Raw genomic sequence first — 24,411 nt, forward strand, 5'->3', positions numbered from 1 at the left:
TTCCAGTAACTAATCACTTATAACTTTGGCCAATGTCAAAAAGAAAGAAAAAGCTAAAAAAAAAAAAATAAGACAAAAATGAATGCAAAGCTAACCCATCTACTTTGCTCAGTGTATCATTGTTTTTATATGATTGATGGTGTCATATGTTTTATGCCATTTGCCTGGGTCCTGCTCAAAAAGGGTCATTGGATCAGTGTATTTACTAGGTTAGTAAACATAAATAAACAGCAATATTTAATTTCCTTCTTGAACTGCCACCAAAGCTCAGTCTTTGCATTTATAGCCATGCATGTATTATTTTGACTAACTACTCCATATATATGTACCAAAGATTCTAGTATTTTACTAATACAAAAATGTTATCCCATTAATCAACCCATGTATAGCACAAGTCAGTCTGTAATTGTTTCTCTGTAGATCTTCCAGCTTCCTTTAAACCACAGTTCATCTACATTTTGTAACATCTGTGATTTTTAGAATTGTATTAGGTTTCCTATGCCACTATCAGTACGAACTTTGCATTTTCTCAAGTAGCAGTGAATATTTTTCTCCCATCCTTGTAGCATATGTTGTTTTGTAGTCTATAGATCCTTTCATAAAAACAAGATGTTAGGTCTGTTCACATCTGACTCCTAGAGTGACCCTGCAGACCACCACTATTACCCAAGGAGTTTACAGTGCACTGTGGGAAATAGAAGTGCTAGCTCATCTTTAAATGATATAAAAAAAATAGATGAGTTAGCTGTGTATTAATTACTATTTCTATTTCCATTTATTAATTATTTTTATTCATTTTTATGTGTAAAACAACATGTTTAACTATAATTACAACTTGTTGAGTGATTTTGTATTTGTTTTGCTAATGTTTTTTTAAGTCACCTTTGGTTAATTAATTATTCATGAGGGCCAGCTTCTGATAGGTAGTTTGATACTATTTAATTATTCATTTTCAGATGTTGTGTAAACTCAGATGCTCTGTCAAATTATTATTTGTGAAAGTGCTAAGTTGGTTAACATTTTCAGTTTTTAGTGTGGTCAGTAACATTTTAACCTGCTAATTTGTAACCCCTGTGCCAGTTTGTTACTTTCATCTTCAAATAATACTAAAGATGAGCAAGACTGAAAAATACATCCCCACATACACAACGTACCCTCTTCAAACCATCAACCTTGAGCATCCACATTTGGGAACATGCTCTTTAACATCTGCAGTATAGGAAAATATTTGTGAAGATACTCCCATGCAAATATTCTAAAACAGCATAATTTAGTAGTATCCGTTTCCTATGCATTCATATCTTTGCTTCCATCCGTTGATTCTGTTTTTCCCTCACTTTCTCCACTTTCTTTACATTAAACTCCTGTAATGCTATATTCAGCCTACTAATTAAAACAATGTGATACTTTTACATTTTAGTTTATTGAGGATAGCCTCCTGAAATTGTTGTTAGCACTGAAATCTCCATCCATGATGTCCTCAAAGACCAAGTCTCCACTATGCTGTACTACCTAACCTAGTGTGTTGGCAACTATGTTTTCAGGCTAATTAGAGCAATAGAGGAGTCTTACTTCCTAGAAATAAATCCCATTTTAAATTGTCTAGTAAGTTGAACACCTTAAAATGAATGAAGTGAAATCATAATGTAAGGAGCTGCTTTTTTAAAGAAGTAAGCTGTGTTTGCTTACCAGAATGCCTTCCATGTATGTAAATAATTGGTCGATACTTCAGATATCGACATTTTTAGGTTTGTTCATAAATAAAATCATAGTAAAAAAATCAAAGTAAGACACCAAAACATTTTGTAATCTTTGTTTTTTCAACCACTTGTAAGTTAACTCAGGTGTATACCTAGACGTCAAATTAATTATACCACCAAAGGTGATTGAGCAGTACAAAAATACACTTTATAAAAGATCAAGCAATATGAATCCTCGATGATAGAAATATTTGTTTTGAAACAATTCAGTGAAGAACCTGGTAGAAGAAGTGTTTGCTTACGGATGTGTAGGTAAGGAAATATGCATCTGCTAAGTGCTTAGTGAAGATTACAAAATGGATAATGTGCTTTCAACTTAAGTAAGAAACAAAAGGTGAAGTACTCCCCGATGTACTTGACTCATGTGAATACGATAACAGATGGACCACCTTTGCTTTATCAGACTTTTTAACATGTCATTCATGATGTGATCCTCGACTTAATATTGTAGTGATGTGAAGTATACAGCATAGCTTTCAAAATGCCAAGGCAAAAAAGATATTTAATTACAAATGGCTAACTGAAAGTGTTCCTGAAGGACAGAAAAAAAAAACAGTGATTAGAGGGAATATATATATTAGTTAATGGGAAATTGTCATGCTGAAGAATCAGATGCATCAAAAAGGGGCAGTAAGGATGGAATAACAGTGCCTGATACTGTTCTGAGGATACATTATAATGATGGCTGTTTACATTTGCTGTGCGAGCAAGACCATAGTCAAACATGAATACTAGAGACACATTTATGTCTGCTGCACACAGTAAATTACAAATTACAGAGGATTATGATATGTGCTTTTGCTGAGGGGGCAGAGAAATGGAGAGATTACAAGTGAGTTGTTTTCTGCCACACAGCGTGATTAGAAGTTAGATGGGAAGCACACCAGACTACACAGGAGGAATGTAATTGTATGTGTGAGAAGATGTCTGGTATATTCCTTGATAAATGGTTTCATTTAGAACTATGGGCAAGTGGTTTATTAATGTATTCTGCACCACAAGAGCAGCCATACCTCTCAAATGTATAGATTTTTGCCTCAGAATTTCAGTCTGTTCATCATAAAATATGTGAGTTTCTGGCAAATTACTGGGATAATCTGAGGAATGAGATCACTAAATAATGACACATTTGAGCTTCAGACGTCATATATTTTAGAAAATGTATTTTAACACAAACCCTGTTATTCCAGCAACTTTTTTTAAGTTTATAAGTGCAATATTTAAAACCTGTCTCTGTTTTGGGGCCTTTGTCCCCCCCATTATGTAAGGTCTTGCCCAGATTTCTTGGGCTAAGAGGTTGAGAGGTATGGGAGAAGCATGTAAAGTTTTGATATATGGAATTGGGGGGGTAGAGTAAATTATTCACACCAACAGTACTACTATTTTGTCAGAGTGAGGAGTGGGATTTAAGAAAAGGTGGAATATCTGAAGGTGATGAGTGTGCCCATAACATATAATCTGACAATGGCCTGGAGAGTTTGTACAAGAAGTGATGAGACCAGAGACTTGTGTACAGTAATGTTCTGAAGGCAGGATTAGATCTGTGAATCACTGCATCCATGTCTATAATGTATGGTAAAGGGGGATGAAAGAGGGGATAGAATACTATCAAAATAGGGATTGAAAGGCAGATAACTGTTATCACTTGGAAATACTCGTATGCCTTGGATTAAGTAATGCGAGAATGTGCTGTAGCAGACAGCTGTCATTCTCTTCCATGATACAAGAGAAATATAAGCAGATATAGAGTTTGAATGGAGAAAAAGTGTTTTGGTACCAATTTTTAAGAATAAGGGTGATGTGCAGAGCTGCAGTAACTACAGAGGGATTAAATTGATCAGTCACAGCATGAAGTTATGAGAAAGAGTAGTGGAAGCTAGGTTAAGAAAGGATGTGATGATTAGTGATCAGCAGTATGGTTTCATGCCAGGAAAGAGCACTACAGATGCAGTGTTTGTTCTGAGAGTGTTGCTGGAGAAGTACAGAGGTCAGAAGGAGTTGCATTGTGTTTTTGTAGACTTAGAGAAAGCATATGACAGGGTGCCTAGAGAGGAGTTGTGGTGTTGTATGAGGAAGTCGGGAGTGTTAGAGAAGTATGTAAGAGTGGTACAGGATATGTACGAGGCTAGTGTGACAGCGGTGAGGTCTGCGGTGGGAGTGACAGATGTGTTTAAGGTGCAGGTGGGATTACATCAAGGATCAGCTCTGAGCACTTTCTTATTTGCAATGTTGATGGACAGGTTGACAGACGAGATCAGACAGGAGTCCCCATGGACTATGATGTTTGCAGATGACATTGTGATCTGTAGTGAGATTAGGGAACAGGTGGAGACGACCCTGGAGAGGTGGAGATATGCTCTAGAGAGAAGAGGAATGAAGGTCAGCAGGACTAAGACAGAATATATGTGTGTGAATGAGAGGGAGGATAGAGGAATGGTGAGGATGCAGGGAGTAGAGGTGGGGAAGGTGGATGAGTTTAAATACTTGGGATCAACAGTTCAGAGTAATGGTGAGTGTGGAAGAGAGGTGAAGAAGAGAGTATAGGCAGGATGGAGTGGGTGGAGAAGAGTGTCAGGAGTGATTTGTGACAGACGAGTACCAGTAAGAGTGAAAGGGAGGGTCTACAAGAGGGTAGTGAGACCAGCTATGTTATATGGGTTGGCGACAGTGGCACTGACGAAAAGGCAGGAGTTAGAGCTGGATGTGGCAGAGTTAAAGATGTTAAGATTTGCACTGGGTGTGATGAGGGTGGACAGGATTAGGAATAAGTATATTAGAGGGTCAGGGCAGGTTGGAAGGTTTAGAGACAAAGCCAGAGAGGCAAGATTACGTTGGTTTGGACATGTGCTGAGGAGGGATGCAGAGTATATTGGGGAAAAGATGCTAAGGATGAGAGGAAGGCCTAAAATAAGGTTTATGGATGTGGTGAAAGAGGACATGCAGGTGGTTGGTGTGACAGAGCAAGATGCAGAGGACAGGAAGAAATGGAAACTGATGATCCGCTGTGGCGACCCTTAATGGCAGCAGCTGAAAGAAGAAGAAGAGTTTCTGTAAAGGCAATATTAAAAGTTATGGGGTACAGGGGGGATTATTGTACAAGAGCTGCAGTGCCTGACGAGGTAGATATTTTGAGGAATGGAAAGAAGAATGCTAAAATAGTGTATATCTGTGGTAAAAAGTACATTAGAGTGTGGGAGAGAAATATAAAAATTATGCAATTACTGTGGGATGGGATGTTTAGGCTGTTACATTGTGCAAAGACGATTGGTACATTTGCCATTCTGTGAATGCTAACTATCAGTTATTATGGTATGTGATGGTATTGCAGGGAGACAGCAGAGGTAGCTACATGTTATGGAATTAAACTATGGAAGTCATAGACGTGTATAGATTAGTGAACGTTTTGAAAATTTGGTGAAGTATTTGTTTTTAATATAATTGACAGCTGATTCAGATTGTGCATACTGATGGGTTAGGCCATGGCATGGAGAAATGCTAAGAACTAACTGAGACCAGAATTAATGAGAGGTTTGAGGGAATATGATAGCTCAGGTAAGGTGTGGAGTTTTAAGGTCTGGGGTAGTTTTGTCCCTGCCTGTCAGCATACAACTTGGGTTAGATTGGCAACAGAATAAGAGGACATACACTGCTATTGGGTATTAGTAGAGAAGTTGGGATGCTGAGGGTGGGATACCCACCTAAATACAGGATTTGGGTAGTGTTGGAGAAAGTAAGATTAGAAGAAAGTATGTGCAAAGATAACATGAAGGAAAATACAGCAGTAGAAATGTGGATGGAGGGGGGAATTTAAAGAGGCATTTTGTCAAAAGGACAATGTGGGGAATTTTTGAAGGGATAGGATGGCCAAATCCAAGACATAGTAGCCAGGAACATGAAAGTGTTGTAAGAAAAGAAGTGAAGAGTGGTCTGGAGAGGGTGGAAAGTAGCTAGAATATTGGACTGGATGAAATTGGCGATTACAGTTTTGACAGTATAACAACCCTAAACAACAGGAAGTTAGTAGAAGTACTATTTGTACAAGGTAGACATTTGGTGGAGGAATGCAGGAAGTTGCAGTTTCTCTAGTGGAGATTATAATGACTATAATTTTATAAGAAAAGAACAAAAAGGTAGGAGAAGTTACTTTTGGCTAAGATAGCCTTCTATATGATATTTTATTATACAGGATCTTAGGAGAGGTTTTGTAGTATTAATTGGAAAACTTGAAGTAAGAAATATGCATTTGTCTCAAAATATTGATTCAGATATGTGATTGTGGATTTATTTTATTTTTGGAAGGAGCGGAAGAATTTTGTTTTAGATATTTTGCTGTTGGAAGAGGTCAGGATAATCAATAATAAAGTTTTTTAATGGAAAATTTGCTACATTCCCACAAGACTGATGTTCTTATTGTTTGTGAAACATGGTTAAAAAACAATGACTAGAAACCAGTTCTGTCAGGGTATAAATGTAACTGTAACAGACATTCTAACAAAAAATCAGGTTGAGGTGATATAATAGGGATTAAAGATAGCTATGAGACCTGTGATTATTACATGTTCAGTGATAACATCAATACTAGAAACTGTATAACTGTGACAATGAAGACAACCCTGGAACATAAAGCAATTGTTGGAGTGTATAGACCACCAAAGTCAAGTGCAGATGACCTAGAGGAATTCATACATTTCTTACATGAAACACAGGAGGGAAGAATAACATTAACAGGGGACTTAAATTTACCCGAAACAGACTGGAATATTATTGATTCAACAATTTTAGTAAGGAAATTATTCACAACGTATATTCAGGAACAACAGTTGCTTCAGATTGTAAAAAATCTGCTAGGGGACGGAACATACTAGACATTGTTTGTGTTCCTAAAGAAATTACGGTTACTTCAAGTCAAGTTTTACCACCATTGATGTGTACTGATCATGGAGTTATAAAGGTTAATTTGTTGCTAGATAATTCTGCCAGACAGAAATCTAAGACAATGCACAGAAGTTTAATTACAGATTATATGGAAGCAAAACAGTCATTATGTAAAACTAACTGGAGTGAGGTGCTCAGTAGAAAAACTGCAGACAGCATGTGAAAGGTTTTGACACAGAAACTGAGTGCAAAAAAATGTTTAACATCAGGATCTAAGCATACAATGTCAAGGGAATATATTTCCATAAGAGCAATATATCTGATTAAAGAGAGACAAAAATATAAGAAATGGAAGAGAGGTGGAACTTCAACTTTGAAAACTGAAATAAACAAGCTGGACAAACAGATTAAGCATAGTGTTAGAGAAGATCAAGACAATTTATATAAAGATATTGAGCATAGTAGGAAACCTTTTTATAGATACACAAGATGTGGAAGGAGTAAAGACATACAAATTGATAAACTGTGTGCAGATTCTAAAATTTATTCTCAAACACAATACATTATAGATATATTTACAAAATCTTATGCAAAACAGTTTGGCTCCACAAAGGGGGTGAAAAGTTGCCCTAGTGACATCCAGGTAACCCCAGATACTGGAATCAAATTAGAGTATATTGAAACAGAACTGCATAAACTGGATCTAAACAAAGCACAGGGAGGAAACAGAATTACTAACAATGACCTGAGAATACTTCAGCAAGAGCTTATGGTACCATTATATCTATTATTCACTAAGTCATATAAATATGGGGAGATTCCTCAAGATTGGAGACATGTGCTTATTAAACATGTCTTTAAGAGAAAGGGAAGTAGGACAAATGCAGAGTCATATAGACCCTTAAGATTACTTTCATGTTGTGGAAAAATAATAGAGAAGGTAATATTGGATAAGTTATTGTCAGAATGGGATAGTGTGGGACTTGAAACCATATATCAGCATGCATATGTTGAAAACAGATCTATTACTAACTGTAACATGATGTACTATAAAAGTATAATAACAACTATGAATAAAAAAATTGTGCTGTGATGTAATTTATATAGATTTAACTTCAGCATTTGACAGGGTCATACACAAAACAAAAAAATAAATTAGTTAACTAGGTGCATAACATATTTCAAGGAGTGAACGTCACACCCTCAACACTGGAAAGTTTATCCTTGGTTTGTTTTTGGTTGCACACTGAGTTTTCCGAGACTTCAAGGGATACCACACATTTTTCTTTTTACAATAGCATAGACACAGATAAATCTGTAGTTTACCCTGTCAGGTACTGCTGTCAATCTTAGATGGACAATTAATCCTGCTAATGTCAGGAACACAGCAGCTGCTATAAAAGACAGAAAGCTGTGGAACTGTTTTCTACTGTTTTTATTGCAGAGAGGAAGAGAATTTAATAGTCCCCTTCATAACAAAATAATGCAATCAGAGCAGTCTAGAGTTTAAAGGCAGTTGTCACTTCTTCTGACAAATCTATATAAGTAGTATCACATTGAAATGCTCAGCTTTAAATGTTAGTTATTTATAATAGTTTATATATAGATAATTTAAATTTAGTATCAAAGATTTCTATGACATTTAGAGAAAAGTCAGAAAATATATATTTTTTTGTAAACTATCAACACATTTACTATTTTCAAGCCCCCCCCCCCTCCCCCCCATACACAGGACAGAACTGCAGAGAGACATTTGGCAACCCTATCAACTAGGTGCACTAATACTGTTCATGAAAAGATCTTTTATGCTTTTTGTGATATCCTTCCAGAGAGGGATGCTTATCTGGTACACACAGATTCATGATAAGAGATTCCCACCAATTTTGAGTCAGTCCTTACAGAGGTAGAGTGCGTGAGCATTTTGTAGTCCACAAAGGAAATGTAACCATTGATGGCATCCATAATATACAGCTGAATATACTTTAACATATGTTTGCTATGTGCCCTTGCATTAAAAACGTTAAGAAATCAGAAGTACTTTAAATGTGTTGAACTTGACATATCTGACTGCGTGTGTCTGCATGTATATTTAGGTCAAAGGAAGTTATTAGGCTAATGGTCCTAGGGCCGTTACAAGCCTAGCCAACTTCTGCCCCTGTTTCCATGATCGACACCTATTGCCCCTGTCAAAGAAAGAGACAACTGTCTGTGTGTGTATCTAACTGTGTGTGTTTGGCTCTTGGCATCGGACTGCAGGACTGCAGCCCCCCAGCTGTGTGAAGAAAAGAACATTTATTTTGTATATAAAATATTTATAAATTAAACTGGCTAACTAGTGCTGTAAATGAGTGCGATTGACTCGCAAAGTCACGGAACTTGAACTGAGCATGCTCATTGCTCGGCGAGTTCCTGTTTTTTTTTTTTTAGTTTCTGTAAATCTGGACTGTCTCAGACTGCTGTAAAGGCAATCCAGATTATGGAAAGTACTGCATCAGTGTGATGCCCAGATGTCTTTATGGTTAACCACACAGTGAAGTGGAAGGGGGTTGGACTGCCACGTCGGCAGTCACTTACGTGACATGAATGGCAGGATAGCTACTGATTGGTTCTCACTCTCTTTCTGAAAAAGAGAGCGAGAAACGATCAGTAGTAGCAGGCAGTGCAGGTACTTTTGGTTACTTGACAACGGCTTGTGCTATGATTGCAAACAGCTTTTTTTGGGCTTGCTATTACCTATGGAAAGGAAAGATTTCTGAATCCTCCTGACCTAGCTAATTCATTTGTTGTTCGTAACGGAAATGGACACACTCAGTCACTCATCATTTGATTTTTTTTAAACTTGAGGATGAGGTAAGTCAAAGCTGTGATGTTTAAAACAGATTTTTCAGTCTGTATGGATGGAAATGGGTTACACATGTATAAGTGCTTAGTACTGTATTTCTTACCTCACATTGTAAATTAATGGGAGATATATACTTAACATTTGACAAGTTGCTCAGATAATTTATAAAGCAAAAAAAAACAACATCCTAGACTTTAGCAAATGCCTGCCTGTCCCTGGAGGAGTAGTTACTACCTAGAAGCTGTAGTTTTATTGGCCATTTTGGGTCAATTGTAAACTCCTTTATCTCTCTCTCTCTTAAAACCCTACAACTCTCTTTTTGCATGGTTTTGCACACTGAGCAGCATCGGGCAGTGCCACCTAAACAGGTTTAGACTATCCCGGGCTCCACAAAGTCTGCTCTTCACTTTTTCCCTTAGAACTGTTCAAACTCTCAAAGTAATCACTCTGTTCTCTTTCTAAAGCCCTGCACTTGCTCAGCTCTTATAAGGAAAAACCAACTAACTAAAGCACTACACCCTCCTTGACTTCTCATAAGTATTAGGCTCCCGATTGGTCCTTCCTGATCAAGTGAAAAATCAGTTCCCTTCCCTAATCTGATCAGTAAAAAGACAGTTCCCTATACTAATCTGGTATGTCCAAGGGTCAGTTTCAAGGTTACTCTCCAGTCCAGCTGGTGAATCTGGGAATTTTGAGGCAATGTTACAATTGCCTTATGTACACAGACAACCCTCTCCTCCTTCCAACAAACTCTAATACATGTGAGAGATGCAGTTACACAACCAAACTGGAGGCAGAGCTCTCTCAACCCAAGACTGGCACAGTCAGTCAGGAGGAAAAGGTAACCACCCACACCACACATCCAGTCTCACACAGACCTATTGCATCTGCATACCCAACACATAAACACACAAAAACATACTCGGAGGCTCTAAATAAAAATCTGCCTAAACAGCAAAGACCTCCTAAAGAGATATCCAAGCAACAGCCACCCCTCAGCAATACCCACGAATCACATATCTCACAAAATCAGTACGCCTCACAGTCACAGCCCTTACGGCCAAATAACACACCAGATACACTTGTTATAGGGGACTCTATTGTCCGGCACACTGACATCCCGCTCACCAGACTGAACAAGGAGAAGGTCACTGTAAGGTGCCTGTCAGGTGCCAGGATCTGCCACATAACGCAAGCACTCAGGTCACTCCAAAGCAAGTACAAGTATGACTCCATCATTGTCCATGCTGGTGTGAATGACCTGAGACGTACCTCCCAGAACTACATGAAAAGAGACATAGAGGAGCTCTCTGACCATGTAGCCCAGGCTGGTATGACCCTGAACTTAAGTAGCATCTTGCCCTCACCAAGAATGATGCCACAGTATAAAGACAAAATGATCAGTTTCAACAACTGGCTAAAGTATTGGTGTCATTCAAAGGGGATCCAGTGTCTGTCAGCCTGGGATGACATGCTCGACAAGCCACGTTGCTTCACTAGGGACGGCTTGTACCTGTCACCCTTAGGCTTCCGTATACTGGCCAAGGCTCTTGCCACCCCCATAGTGCCTTTTTTAGGCAAGGCTCAAAGGACAAACCCACCTCCATAGACAACCCAAGGATAAAAAAACTAAAGGTAATGCTACTCAGTGCCAGAAGTCTAAACCTGAAGATGCACGCACTCGAGGCTCTCCTCAGTATGGAGAAAATTGATGTCTGTGCAGTAACAGAAACCTGGTTCAAGGCTACTGAGAGCACCCCAGCACTACCAGGTTATAACTCATACCATGCGTTTTGGCCCCAAAACTTGGACCGAAGCACAAAAGGAGGGGAAGTATCTATATTCATCAAAGATACCTACACCTCCAGGTTAGTGGCACTGCACAAAGCATCGGAAACCATCCATGTGCAACTAACAGCGGGCAAAACTGCCTTTCAGTTTGTAGCCTGCTACAGAACACCCTCCCTATTACAGGAACCCCACTTGGCATTCCTGAGAACACTGGAGAATATGAAGGTCTCTTCAAACACTATGTTATTGGGTGACTTCAACTACCCAAACATTGACTGGGAAAACTACTCAAGCCCAAACACCCTCGCCCAATGGTTCCTTGAATTTATAAACTCTAACGTGATGGAACAACTGGTCACCACTCCCACAAGAGGGAACAACATATTGGACCTGGTCATCACCAACATGGGGACTCTATGCTCCACACCAGAGGTAAACCCCTCATTGGTAAGATCAGACCATAAACAAATTTCCCTGGACATCCATATCCCGTCCCCACCCCCAGCCAAGGAAATTACTGTAAAGAATTTCTCAAAAGCCAACTTTGCACTTCTCAAGACTGAGGTGGAATCCTTCAAAGCCCCTGGGCCAGAGGATAATACAGCCCAATCTGCAGAATCCTTTACAATTGCATTCTATGAGCACCTGCAGGAGTGCATGGATCGTGCTATCCCAAATAAAACCAAGACTCACTCCTCCAAAAACAGGAGACTGGTCTGGTGGACCCCGGCCATAAATAAGCTATACAACAGAAGGAGGAAGTGACTACATGACAGAGCAAAATCCCAAAAAGGGAAGGCATCTCTGATCAGTATTAGCAAGAAACTTCGAGCCCTCATAAAATCATCAAAGGCCAATTTCGAAAGAAAAATTGCCCTAGACACTAAAGATAATCACAAGGCCTTCTTTAGTTATGTCAGGAACATGGGCAGAAACTCCCAGATATGCTCTGAATTGTTGCATAACGGTACAAAATATACCGAACCTACAGACATAGCAAACATCCTGGCAGACAGATTCAGTGCAAACTCCCCCCCCCTCCCCCCCCCCAAAGGAGCAAATGCCTATCCCAGCTGAATGAAACCTCCCTGACATCACAGATGCACAGGTGAAAGCTGCCCTCTCCAAAGCAAAAAACACAGCATCTATGAGATTGGACGGTGTCCCAGACTGTATCTTACATGAGCTCCAAGAAGAACTGAACCCTCACATTAAGTCACTGTTCAAACTTAGCCTTACTACAGGATATGTACCCAAAGAATGGCGTACAGCTACAGTGGTCCCACTCCACAAAGGTGGTGCCACAACGGACCCCGGAAACTATCGCCCCATAAGCCTGACTAGTCTGGTCTGTAAAGCTATGTTGCGTAATATCATGGAACTCATAAACAAAGACATTGGGAGCCTCCAGACACTGGACCCTACCCAATTTGGCTTTGTTAAGGGCAGATCTTGCCTCTTAAACCTAGTTGATTTCTTTGAAACAGTTACCAAAGCCATAGATGAGGGCAAGGTAGTCCACACAGCCTACCTGGACCTCGCAAAAGCCTTCGACACAATTCCCCACTCAGGCGTCATAAATAAGCTTACAAGCTTAAATATCAACCCTTATATCAAAAGACGGGTTGCAAACTGGCTCAGAGACAGAACCCACATGGTCAGAATCGCAGGTGCCATGTCTGAATCCAAACCAGTTACAACTGGTGTCCCACAGGGCTCAGTTCTGGGACCTCTCTTGTTCAGTATATACTTCTCTGAGGTTCAGGCTAACACGGGGGAATTATGGCTGACAAAGTTCGCAGATGACTGCAAACTGGGGGCCATAATCGAATCTCCAGCTGACACAAGCATCCACCAAAAGGGTCTCACAGAGACGGATGCTTGGTGCCAGAGCCACGGCCTCAAGCTAAATGCTAAAAAGTGCATAGTCATCCCCTTCGGGAAAAACAAGGTGCCCAGAAATTACCACATAGGTGGTAATCCATTAAGTACGGAAGAAGAAATTAGAGATTTGCGGACCAACGTAGATAGTAATCTCTCCTTTGATAATCACGTTGCCAAAGTGGTTAGAAAGACCTTCTATATAGCCCACCTTATCACGAAAGGGTTCGCATCTAGATAAAGAGAGGTCATTGTGCCCCTCTACTCGTCACTCATCAGGCCCATAATTGAATACAATGCCCCTTTTGGGATGTACCTTACCCGACACCTGCAGCAACTGGAGAGACCCCAAAAGTACCTCACCAAGAGGATCATGGGCTACAAACAGATGTCCTATGCAACTCGACTAAAGAAACTCCAGCTCTACTCAGTTGATTATCACCTACTCAGAGGCGATCTATGCCTAACGTATAAAGCCATGTCAAACCCAGAATTAATGGACATGCTCCACCTCAAAAAATCCAAGTCCCTTAGAGCTACACGCTCCAGGGAACCTAAACCTCAGCACAAAAATAAATAGGACATGCTGGAGGGACAGATTAATTTCCCAGAGGCTCCCCTCACTCTGGAATAGAATCCCAATTCATGTTAGACATAGCCCCTCGCTGACCCTCTTCAAGCGAAATCTGGACGCGTGGATGGGAAATTGCAAATTCACCCCTGGGATCTCTTCTGTGTTCCTGCTAGACAGGGGCACAGTAAACTAATCTTAAAAGGGTACTTTCTGTGACCTACTTTACAGAGGCACAGTAGGCTAATGTAATAGGGAGGCGGAAGCCAAATACACTCTGGCTAGGCTTATAAATGCCCTAGGGCAGATAGCCTAGTATCTACCTATGATTGTAAGGAGCAGTCCTCCCTTTGGTGTTCTCTTAGCTGGATACTTATAAAATGCCCAATATTATAGTGGGAGCCTGTTAGTTATTCTAACACTCATTCAGTGAGCGCTGATGCCACAAAGAATATTGTGAAAGTCACATTCAGCACCACTAAAGTTTTCCCTTTACTCCACTGATGTGCAAGGGTAGAGTTGATATACATACACAGCATGTACATATATCATATGGTGTCTGTGGGTTTCCTTCCACACTGAGGGAGCAGTGGGCATGCCTCTGCAAAAAAAAAAATAATTTAAAGTTTACTGAAAGTTGTTTTCATGGATTTGACACATGCTGAGCTACATAATTCCATTGTTGTTTGCCCCTTTGGAACATGGCTGAAAATTGTACAGCCAATTGGTACCCTTATCTCATTATCAAAATTAAATCTAAATTAAATAATTCATGTTCATTTTGCAATGCAGAAATAAAGGATATAAGAATGAACTGCCTTTGCACACTCCTACTTCTATAGTTACTGTATAAATGCTAACTTGTCCTCCTAAAACCCAGAACTACCCAAATGCTCTGAACACATCCCTGTGTTTTCATGTCTGAACAATAATTTTAAACTTGCAAGTGCTTTTATCAGTGATTATGGACAGATAGGCTCTGGCTCATCTTAACAGCTCAATACATAAAGCAATAAATATCAAGTAGACATGAAGCCAGAAGTGATCCCCTTCTGCAAAACATCACATTAATAGTAAATGCAGAGATATGCAAATATATACATATAGTCTACAGAGTGTGAGACCCAAGGATATGCAATGGCAGAATTGATCAATATGTGCATTAGCAGTACCATATAATGGCATTTCAGTAGGAGACCTGAGAAATCACTGCTAAATACTGGTTATCATACTTATCAACTATCCAGATTTTTGCAGAATGTCTAGATTTTTGCCTCACGTTTTTGGTCGGTTCCTTGTACAATTTGTTGTTCTCTGACAAAACACTGAGGATTGAAGTCCCTGAATAAAAATAGTTATTTGAGTTTCAGACCTCATATCTCTCAAAAAAATGCATATTAATGCAAAACCTAACCCAAATGCTCTGAACACATCCCTGTGTTTTCATGTCTGAACAATAATTTTAAACTTGCAAGTGCTTTTATCAATGATTATGGACAGATAGGCTCTGGCTCATCTTAACAGCTCAATACATAAAGCAATAAATATCAAGTAGACATGAAGCCAGAAGTGATCCCCTTCTGCAAAACATCACATTAATAGTAAATGCAGAGATATGCAAATATATACATATAGTCTACAGAGTGTGAGACCCAAGGATATGCAATGGCAGAATTGATCAATATGTGCATTAGCAGTACCATATAATGGCATTTCAGTAGGAGACCTGAGAAATCACTGCTAAATACTGGTTATCATACTTATCAACTATCCAGATTTTTGCAGAATGTCTAGATTTTTGCCTCACGTTTTTGGTCGGTTCCTTGTACAATTTGTTGTTCTCTGAAAAAACACTGAGGATTGAAGTTCCTGAATAAAAATAGTTATTTGAGTTTCAGACCTCATATCTCTCAAAAATGCATATTAATGCAAAACCTAACCCAAATGCTCTGAACACATCCCTGTGTTTTCATGTCTGAACAATAATTTTAAACTTGCAAGTGCTTTTATCAATGATTATGGACAGATAGGCTCTGGCTCATCTTAACAGCTCAATACATAAAGCAATAAATATCAAGTAGACATGAAGCCAGAAGTGATCCCCTTCTGCAAAACATCACATTAATAGTAAATGCAGAGATATGCAAATATATACATATAGTCTACAGAGTGTGAGACCCAAGGATATGCAATGGCAGAATTGATCAATATGTGCATTAGCAGTACCATATAATGGCATTTCAGTAGGAGACCTGAGAAATCACTGCTAAATACTGGTTATCATACTTATCAACTATCCAGATTTTTGCAGAATGTCTAGATTTTTGCCTCACGTTTTTGGTCGGTTCCTTGTACAATTTGTTGTTCTCTGAAAAAACACTGAGGATTGAAGTTCCTGAATAAAAATAGTTATTTGAGTTTCAGACCTCATATCTCTCAAAAAAATGCATATTAATGCAAAACCTAACCCAAATGCTCTGAACACATCCCTGTGTTTTCATGTCTGAACAATAATTTTAAACTTGCAAGTGCTTTTATCAATGATTATGGACAGATAGGCTCTGGCTCATCTTAACAGCTCAATACATAAAGCAATAAATATCAAGTAGACATGAAGCCAGAAGTGATCCCCTTCTGCAAAACATCACATTAATAGTAAATGCAGAGATATGCAAATATATACATATAGTCTACAGAGTGTGAGACCCAAGGATATGCAATGGCAGAATTGATCAATATGTGCATTAGCAGTACCATATAATGGCATTTCAGTAGGAGACCTGAGAAATCACTGCTAAATACTGGTTATCATACTTATCAACTATCCAGATTTTTGCAGAATGTCTAGATTTTTGCCTCACGTTTTTGGTCGGTTCCTTGTACAATTTGTTGTTCTCTGAAAACACTGAGGATTGAAGTTCCTGAATAAAAATAGTTATTTGAGTTTCAGACCTCATATCTCTCAAAAAAATGCATATTAATGCAAAACCTAACCCAAATGCTCTGAACACATCCCTGTGTTTTCATGTCTGAACAATAATTTTAAACTTGCAAGTGCTTTTATCAATGATTATGGACAGATAGGCTCTGGCTCATCTTAACAGCTCAATACATAAAGCAATAAATATCAAGTAGACATGAAGCCAGAAGTGATCCCCTTCTGCAAAACATCACATTAATAGTAAATGCAGAGATATGCAAATATATACATATAGTCTACAGAGTGTGAGACCCAAGGATATGCAATGGCAGAATTGATCAATATGTGCATTAGCAGTACCATATAATGGCATTTCAGTAGGAGACCTGAGAAATCACTGCTAAATACTGGTTATCATACTTATCAACTATCCAGATTTTTGCAGAATGTCTAGATTTTTGCCTCACGTTTTTGGTCGGTTCCTTGTACAATTTGTTGTTCTCTGACAAAACACTGAGGATTGAAGTCCCTGAATAAAAATAGTTATTTGAGTTTCAGACCTCATATCTCTCAAAAAAATGCATATTAATGCAAAACCTGTTACTCTAGAAACTTTTTAAGTTTATAAGCACAGTAATTAAAATCTGCCACTATTTTGGAACCTTTGTCCCCCATTATTTCGGCCTTCACCCAGATTTCTTAAGCTAAGAGGTTGAAAGCTATGCTGCTGATGCACCCCTTCCTATGAAAATGAAAGACTGTAATAGCATTTGTTTTGTAGTAGTATTGTGTTAATTACAAAAATTCACTAATATTCATTTTATGAGTCTTTAGCTACATGATTCTACAAGTTTCCACCTTCTGGTCATACCATACTGCCCATAGTTGCGTAGGTTTTGCATTTTGACCTTGTAGCTAACCTTAGCCAGCCTACATATACAAATATGACATCACACAATTAAGGAGTGAACAGCGGAAGCAGTGTAAAGGACAAATGCATGTAGTTATTGAGTAATATTTTTCTTCTACTCAGGTTTGCATGCAGTTGAAACGGACAGCATAGGGCTGCTTTTCCAGGGGTGCAGACATGAAATTATGGTACATATAGCAGGCAGGAAAGATAACTATGGAGTAAACCTTAACATCTCAAATATTCTTAATTTCTGCACTCTGAAATGAACTCTTTCTAGCAACTTTCTAAGGTTATACAAACAATGTTTAAAATGTGTCCCTGGTTTTTGCCCCCCCCAATTAATTTTGGCTTTTTCCAGATTTCTTCTGCTGCAGAGTTGAGAGATACAGTTCAGTGAATTTTACAAGGAGTTAAGAGCTTCAGGGGAAGAAACGTTTAGTGCTGCTTATGCTGAGTCTGCTTGCATTGTTAATAGCACAACAGGTAGTGTTCAGTGCAGAAGGCTGTGGGTTCTACTCTCACAGTATGTAGATGCATTGCTGATACTGTACTGTGTTGTACTTTTAAAGGGGGTGGATGCTGCAGTCCTGAGAATGTCCTCTTTGGCAGAGATACCTAGTAACTATCAACCTGTTATCAGTTTGCCATCAATTCCCTATTGCAATATTACTAGCTTATCATTTTTTAATGTAACATGGATAATTTATTTCTCAAGGGCAACAGGCACTTTATTTGTAGATGAAACAATGAAATATAAAGTTGTTTGCTAGCAGCAACCTCTTCATTAGTTACAGATCTCTTTAACATGGAATTATTTAAATGACATTTACTTCTGCAGAGATTATGCATATTTACTGATACTGGTGGATTGTAGAAGTTTGAGTAGACTTTTATGATAAAGGTTCTGAATTGGGCAGTTTTGTCATTATTGGTGCATGCATTTTGTTTCATTGTTTACTGGAAAAATGTTAAAAACAATAAATTTAAAATGCCATCTAACAACTGTACTGTATTATACAAGGAATATAATTTAATACAACGAGGAAGGTGCATCAAAGAACACATATATGTTTCATGTGCAAGGGGCCTATAATTTGAAAACCGCCCAAAGTTAATCTTTATGTGCCACTGGCAATATGTATTTTCTTTGAATGTGGATTTCAAAGCTGTTTTAATGAATGTGAGTTTCAAGGGCAGAGAAGTTTTAATGCTAAGTCTATTTTCATTGTGAGACTGCATTGCTTTGTTTAGCAGATGTCTATTAGTGTTTGTGCTGTAAAATATAAAATGAAACATTTAAATTAAATCCATATCATTGTAGAAGTAAAGCAGTATGCACATTACAGTGTTTATGGTAAATGGGGTGAAATCGCCAAGTAATGGGACATTGGAATAGCTGCAGGAGGGAGGCCCCATTCATCCATGATTTTGTGTGTGTTGGGGGGGGGGCAGCAAACTGAAAGACAGCCCCGGCTGAACTATACTTCTCAACTATCCAGATTTTCGCAGAATGAATAGATTTTTGTTTCTTATTTTTGGGTTTGTTCTTCATAACATTTGTGGTTTTCTGGCAAATCATTTAGGAATTAAATCACTAAACAATGACAATTGAGTTTCAGACTTCATACCCTTCAGAAAAATGCATGCTAAAGCAAGACCTGTTATTCTATCAACTGTCTACATTTATATAACAGCAATTTTTAGTACTGTGTTTATGTTCCCCCCAATATATTTGACCTTCTCCAGATTTCCTGCATTGAGGTTGAGATGTATGCGCAAATAAATCCCTTTATAGAATTAGGTATATCCAAACCTCTCAACTGTTCCCGACTTTGACTCAAAATGTTTCTCTCCCCCTAATAATCCCTCCACAAAATGGCAATTTTGGAAGAAAATCTGGAGGATTTACAATTAATAAATAATTGTAATGATCAGAGTTATATATTACTTTTAGTTCAAAAATGCAGGTAAATTCTCTTATTTTGTCAGCTGTTCAACTTAACAGTACTAATATTAAAAAGTGTCCCTTCTTTGACAGGTTCCCAGCTGAATTGTGTGGCTATTTTATATTTTTGCATCTCATTTTGGTCTGTTTTTCATAAAATTGTGGCTTTCTGGCAAATTAGTGGCAAATCATTAAAGATTGAAGTTGGAAAATAATGACAGACATTTTAGTTTCAGATTTCATACCCTTCAAAAAATTCATACTAATGCAAGACCTACTATTTTATTATCTTTCTAATTTTATAAGGGCAATATTTAAAAATTGTCCTTATTTTTTGGGCCTTTGTCCCACTTCTGTTTATGGCTTTGTCCAAAATTCTTGCCCTGAGGTTGAGAGGTATGACAAATGTGTCAGGGTCATCACCGTTGGCCAGAGACATTTCAAATTGTAACATACTTGTTGCAACCCACTCTCCCATGTAGTGACGCTGGATGTGCCCAAACAAGGCAAGGTAAGGAGCAATTATGCAGTGTAAGTGTGCAGAGTATCCCCCCATCCAAGGTAGACACAAGTACAATAGTGGCTTTTCAGCTGTCCTTGATTTTGCAGAATGTTCTGGTTTTCTGTCATATTTTTATATTGTTGATTTATGCTTATTATTATTCAGAAAATACATGTTGTTGCACTGCCTGTTGCTCTGTGTTTAAGTAGCAATGCTTTAATGATCAGGTAAGCTTGTTTGAGATTGTAAGATGCAAGTAAGCTTTAATAAGCATACTGTTAAAGAATTACTAACATTGAAAGCCTTTTTGTTGTTGCCATGCAGAGAATATTTACATAACTAGATAACGTATAAGCCTTAGGTACTGAAATGCATATGACAGTATTTGTAATAAAGGACAGGATTACAGTATTTTCAGAAGATCACTGCATTTGTTGGAGAGTTTCAGTCATCTTTGTAGTCTTTACCAGTAAACTAAACAGAATGCCAATCTATCATGTGAGGTCCATAACCTGTGCAGTAATCCTTTAAGCAATTTATCTTGAGCTTGTTTTTGTTTGTTGTCCGTTTTTTACTTTGATCATGTTTTCCCCATGAAACAAGTAGATAGTTGTCAGGCAGCAGGTCTTTTTTTGGATAAGAAACATTTTTAAAAGTGGGGGTATCACAGAGATTGCTACTTTCAGCATGTTACTTGGTACTTTTATAAAGCTAAATATAAATTATAATTGGAACTGCAGTGCAAGACGTTGCTTGAGTTGAGTGCTGCTTGTTTTTTTAATACATGATTTTGACTAGCATTCCAGTAATGTATTTAAAAAGTAATTTATTTTTTCATGCCATACAACCTTTTTGTTTTCATCTAGATATTAAGTTAGCTGTCATGTAGCCAATGCATTGAAATATTTTTTTTTTCTTCTACACTTCATTTTGTCTTGATTGGACTCTCATAATGACAGTTTGGCACTCACGGAAGCATATTTAATTAAAGTCCCAGTTTTTGTGGTTTTGAGCTCCCCCCCTTTCTAGTTGGTCACACCCCTTCCCATTGGCCCCACCCATTCAACTGTCTTCTGCAGTCCCCCTTTGACTTGAAGTCACCAGCCGCCACTGATATAAAGTACATGTGTGTAGCATATATCTTGCACGTGAGTGTGTGTGTGTGTCTATGTGTATGTGTAATGGAGAAACAGATTATATGCATATATGTGTGTGTACTTCATGTCCTTTGCATATGCACAGTTCCACTTGAAAACATCGAAATTCATATGGTCGAGACCATATCATCGAGTGTTTAAAACATCAATGTTGTCAAGGGGAAGAAAAAGGTAAGTAAAAAAGGGAAAAAGCTAGTGTTTCTGCAGGGCAGCAAGGTGCCTTTCACACTGTGTCTGTGAATGTGCTATCTCTGTGATGGCACTGTAGACAGGGCACTGGAAATCTCCCTTCTGCATATAGTGCTAAAATGGAGATTTTCCTTTACCCCACTGTAGTGTGATCTCGGAGTTAGTATATTAAAGTTGAGGGGGTGCAGGGGGGCGAAGCCCCCCTGCATAAAATAGTTTTTAGAGTTTTTTTTTCTTTTTTTTATGTTCCCTTTGAATCTTTGATGGTTTGAAACTCGATGTTCTGGTCTCAATAATCAGAATTTCGATGTTTCAAGCTTTCAATGATTCAAAGTGGAACTATATATATATATATATATATATATATATATATATATATATATATACACACACACACGCACACATACACACACGCACACACACACACACATATTTATTTTATTTATTTATTTATTTATTTAAATTTGTTGACCAGGAGTGTCCGACTGGACGTGGGTCCATTTTCAGCGGAGGCCCAGGGAGAAAAGCTCCACAGTAAAATAAACAGACAGTAGTTACATTGGATTACATAGCGATTAACAATTTAACATAGAAATTTCTTACAACATATTTACAGATGAAGAGCATAGTACATCAGTAGACAACTAGAATCTTTATCTGTGAAGAACATAACAGGCATTAACAAATGTAACAATGAGAAGTTCCTGCTGTATTATAAGTACTAGGCTTATGAGCATCTGAGCTTGCTATCATCAAGGTAGTTAGTGGAGGTAAAAGAAAGGTAGTAGTTGGATGGGGTGGATGATATTAGAGTGGGAGTTGCAAGGGCATAGCCAGCATGTTTTTAGGTGCGCTTTTAATAAAGTTTTGAAGTTGGTGCATGATGGTACGGAGGTAATTGTGGGTGGGAGTGAGTTCCATAATTTGGCTATGGTGCAAGAGAATAGTGCTTCATCAGCAGAGTTACTGGCTTTAGTGATCTGCAAGTGATTTTTGTTGCTGGATCTTAGTGGTCTGGTGGTGCGATAGGGTTGGAGTAGATTCTGGAGGGATGGGACATTTAGTGGATGGTTTACTAGTTTGTGGGCGAGTGAGAGTTGATACCACTAAAGGAGGTGAGGGAGTTCAAGCCAGCCCAGTTCAGCAAGTGAGAGACAGTGGTGACTATGGTAGGATGCCCCTGTGGTGAATTTGGCGATTTTGTTGTAGCAGGTCTCTAGCTTGTTTAGATCACATTGCCTTAGGTTGGTATATACTGGAAAGGCATAAAGTAGGGTGGAGATAAGGTGGGAATTTGCTATTGAAATCTTTGCTGCTTTGGTGAGAAATTGTTTATTTCTGTATAATGCTCCTAGTTTTTTGTGGACTTTTTTTATGGTTATGGATATGTGAATGTCAAATTTTAGTTTATTGTCTATTTCCACTCCTAGCAATTTGGTGTGTTCCGTTGGGTATATAGTGGTTTTGTTTTTTGCTGTGATGTTAAAGTGAGAGTTGTTTTGAGTTTGTTTGGTGGGTTGGAAAATTAGTAGTTTAGTTTTGTTTGGGTTGAGTATTAATTGGGCATCGGATAACCATGTTTCAACAGAGGAAAAGGCTTCTTGTGTGACTTTTTGCAGTTTGGGTAGGGACTGGGCTGAGCAGATGATGGTTGAGTCATCTGCGTATTGGATGAGTGTGCTATGTTTGTTGGCAGAGGCTAGATTATTGGTGTAAACAGAGAAAAGTAGGGGTCCAGGGATGGATCCTTGGGGAACCCCTATGGAGACAGGTAGTTGGGGAGATATGTCATTCTGCCATACAACAGATTGTTGGCGGTCAGACAGGTAACTCTGAAACCAGTTGGTGACTGATTGTGAGAAGGATAGGTTATTGAGGACAGAGATAAGTTGTTTGTGTGGGACCATGTCAAATGCTTTAGATAGGTCTAGGAAAGTAGCAGAGGAGAGATAGCCATTGTTTTTATGCTGAGGGATAGTGTTAGTAAAGGAGAGTAAGGCAGTGGTGGTGCTATGGTTTGGTCGGAAACCATGCTGAGGACTGGATAGGAGGTTGTTAGTAAGGAGGTAGTGTGAGACCTGAGAGTGTATGCATCTCTCTAGTATTTTGGAGAGTGGAAATAAATTAATTATTTATTGATTAAATAAATAAATAAAATCTTAGGACAACAAACATGATGCAGATATAATTATCCCACCACCCTGCTATTTTGTGAAGCCATAAGACATTCACTTGCTGATTTCTAGTCATTCACAGAACAGTAACATCTTACAGAGCAATGAGGTGTGCAATATGGTTGCATGCAATTCATGATTTATAATAAAGTTAACATAGCAGAGTTAAGCATTATTAATGTATACATTCTAGTAAGTGGTGTTTAATGTTTTACTTATTCACTGTCACACCTTGGCTATGTGTTGTACGTGCAGTCTTTGCTGAATGTCTTTATGGCAGTATTTTTTTGTATTGCTAAGTGCATTTATTACTTGTTATTATCTTTGCTAATGTAGACAGGGTCATGGCTGAAGACAGTCCTGGGACCAGTTCACTTTCCTGGTTAAACAAGTATAAATAAATACAAAAGAGATAACAAGGGGGAGTGAATATGACAAAAAAAAATAAGGAACAAGTAAAGCACGTTTAAATTCTACATCATTCATGACAGAAAAAATAACTTTCTACTTAGGGCATTGGGAAGTAGAAGACAGACTGACTTTGGGGTCCTTTCCAGTATTAGTTATCACCTGTAAGTGATACAGCAAGGATCATTTACTGCTGTGAGAGTTTGCACACCTCCAGATGAAAGTGTGGAGGGGAAGGTCTGTCAATTCATTTAGAACTACAAAAGAATCCCTTTACAAAGCTTGCTATTTACCTACTTTATTTTGCTGGAAGTAGCTAACAGCTATTTATAGAATAGAACAAGCTCTGAAAGACACATAAATGAGGTTCTGCCAAGGAAGCATAGAAGCAGCTCTGTTACAGAAGGTATGTTAGATGACAGTGCTTCACAATCCTGCCATTTTACCTTAATGGAATAAGAAAACAACAACACTTCCTTATGT

General features: G+C 38.4%; 1 protein-coding gene across 1 annotated transcript in view; it reads right to left on the reverse strand.

The window, feature by feature from the left end:
- The window catches only part of LOC122805777, a 407,858-nt gene that overhangs the window by 261,859 nt on the left and 121,588 nt on the right, over positions 1-24,411 (reverse strand). The window lies entirely within an intron of this gene.

The sequence above is a fragment of the Protopterus annectens genome, chromosome 7.part0, assembly GCF_019279795.1.
Source record: "Protopterus annectens isolate FY-2018-M chromosome 7.part0, PAN1.0, whole genome shotgun sequence".
NCBI lineage: Eukaryota > Metazoa > Chordata > Ceratodontiformes > Protopteridae > Protopterus > Protopterus annectens.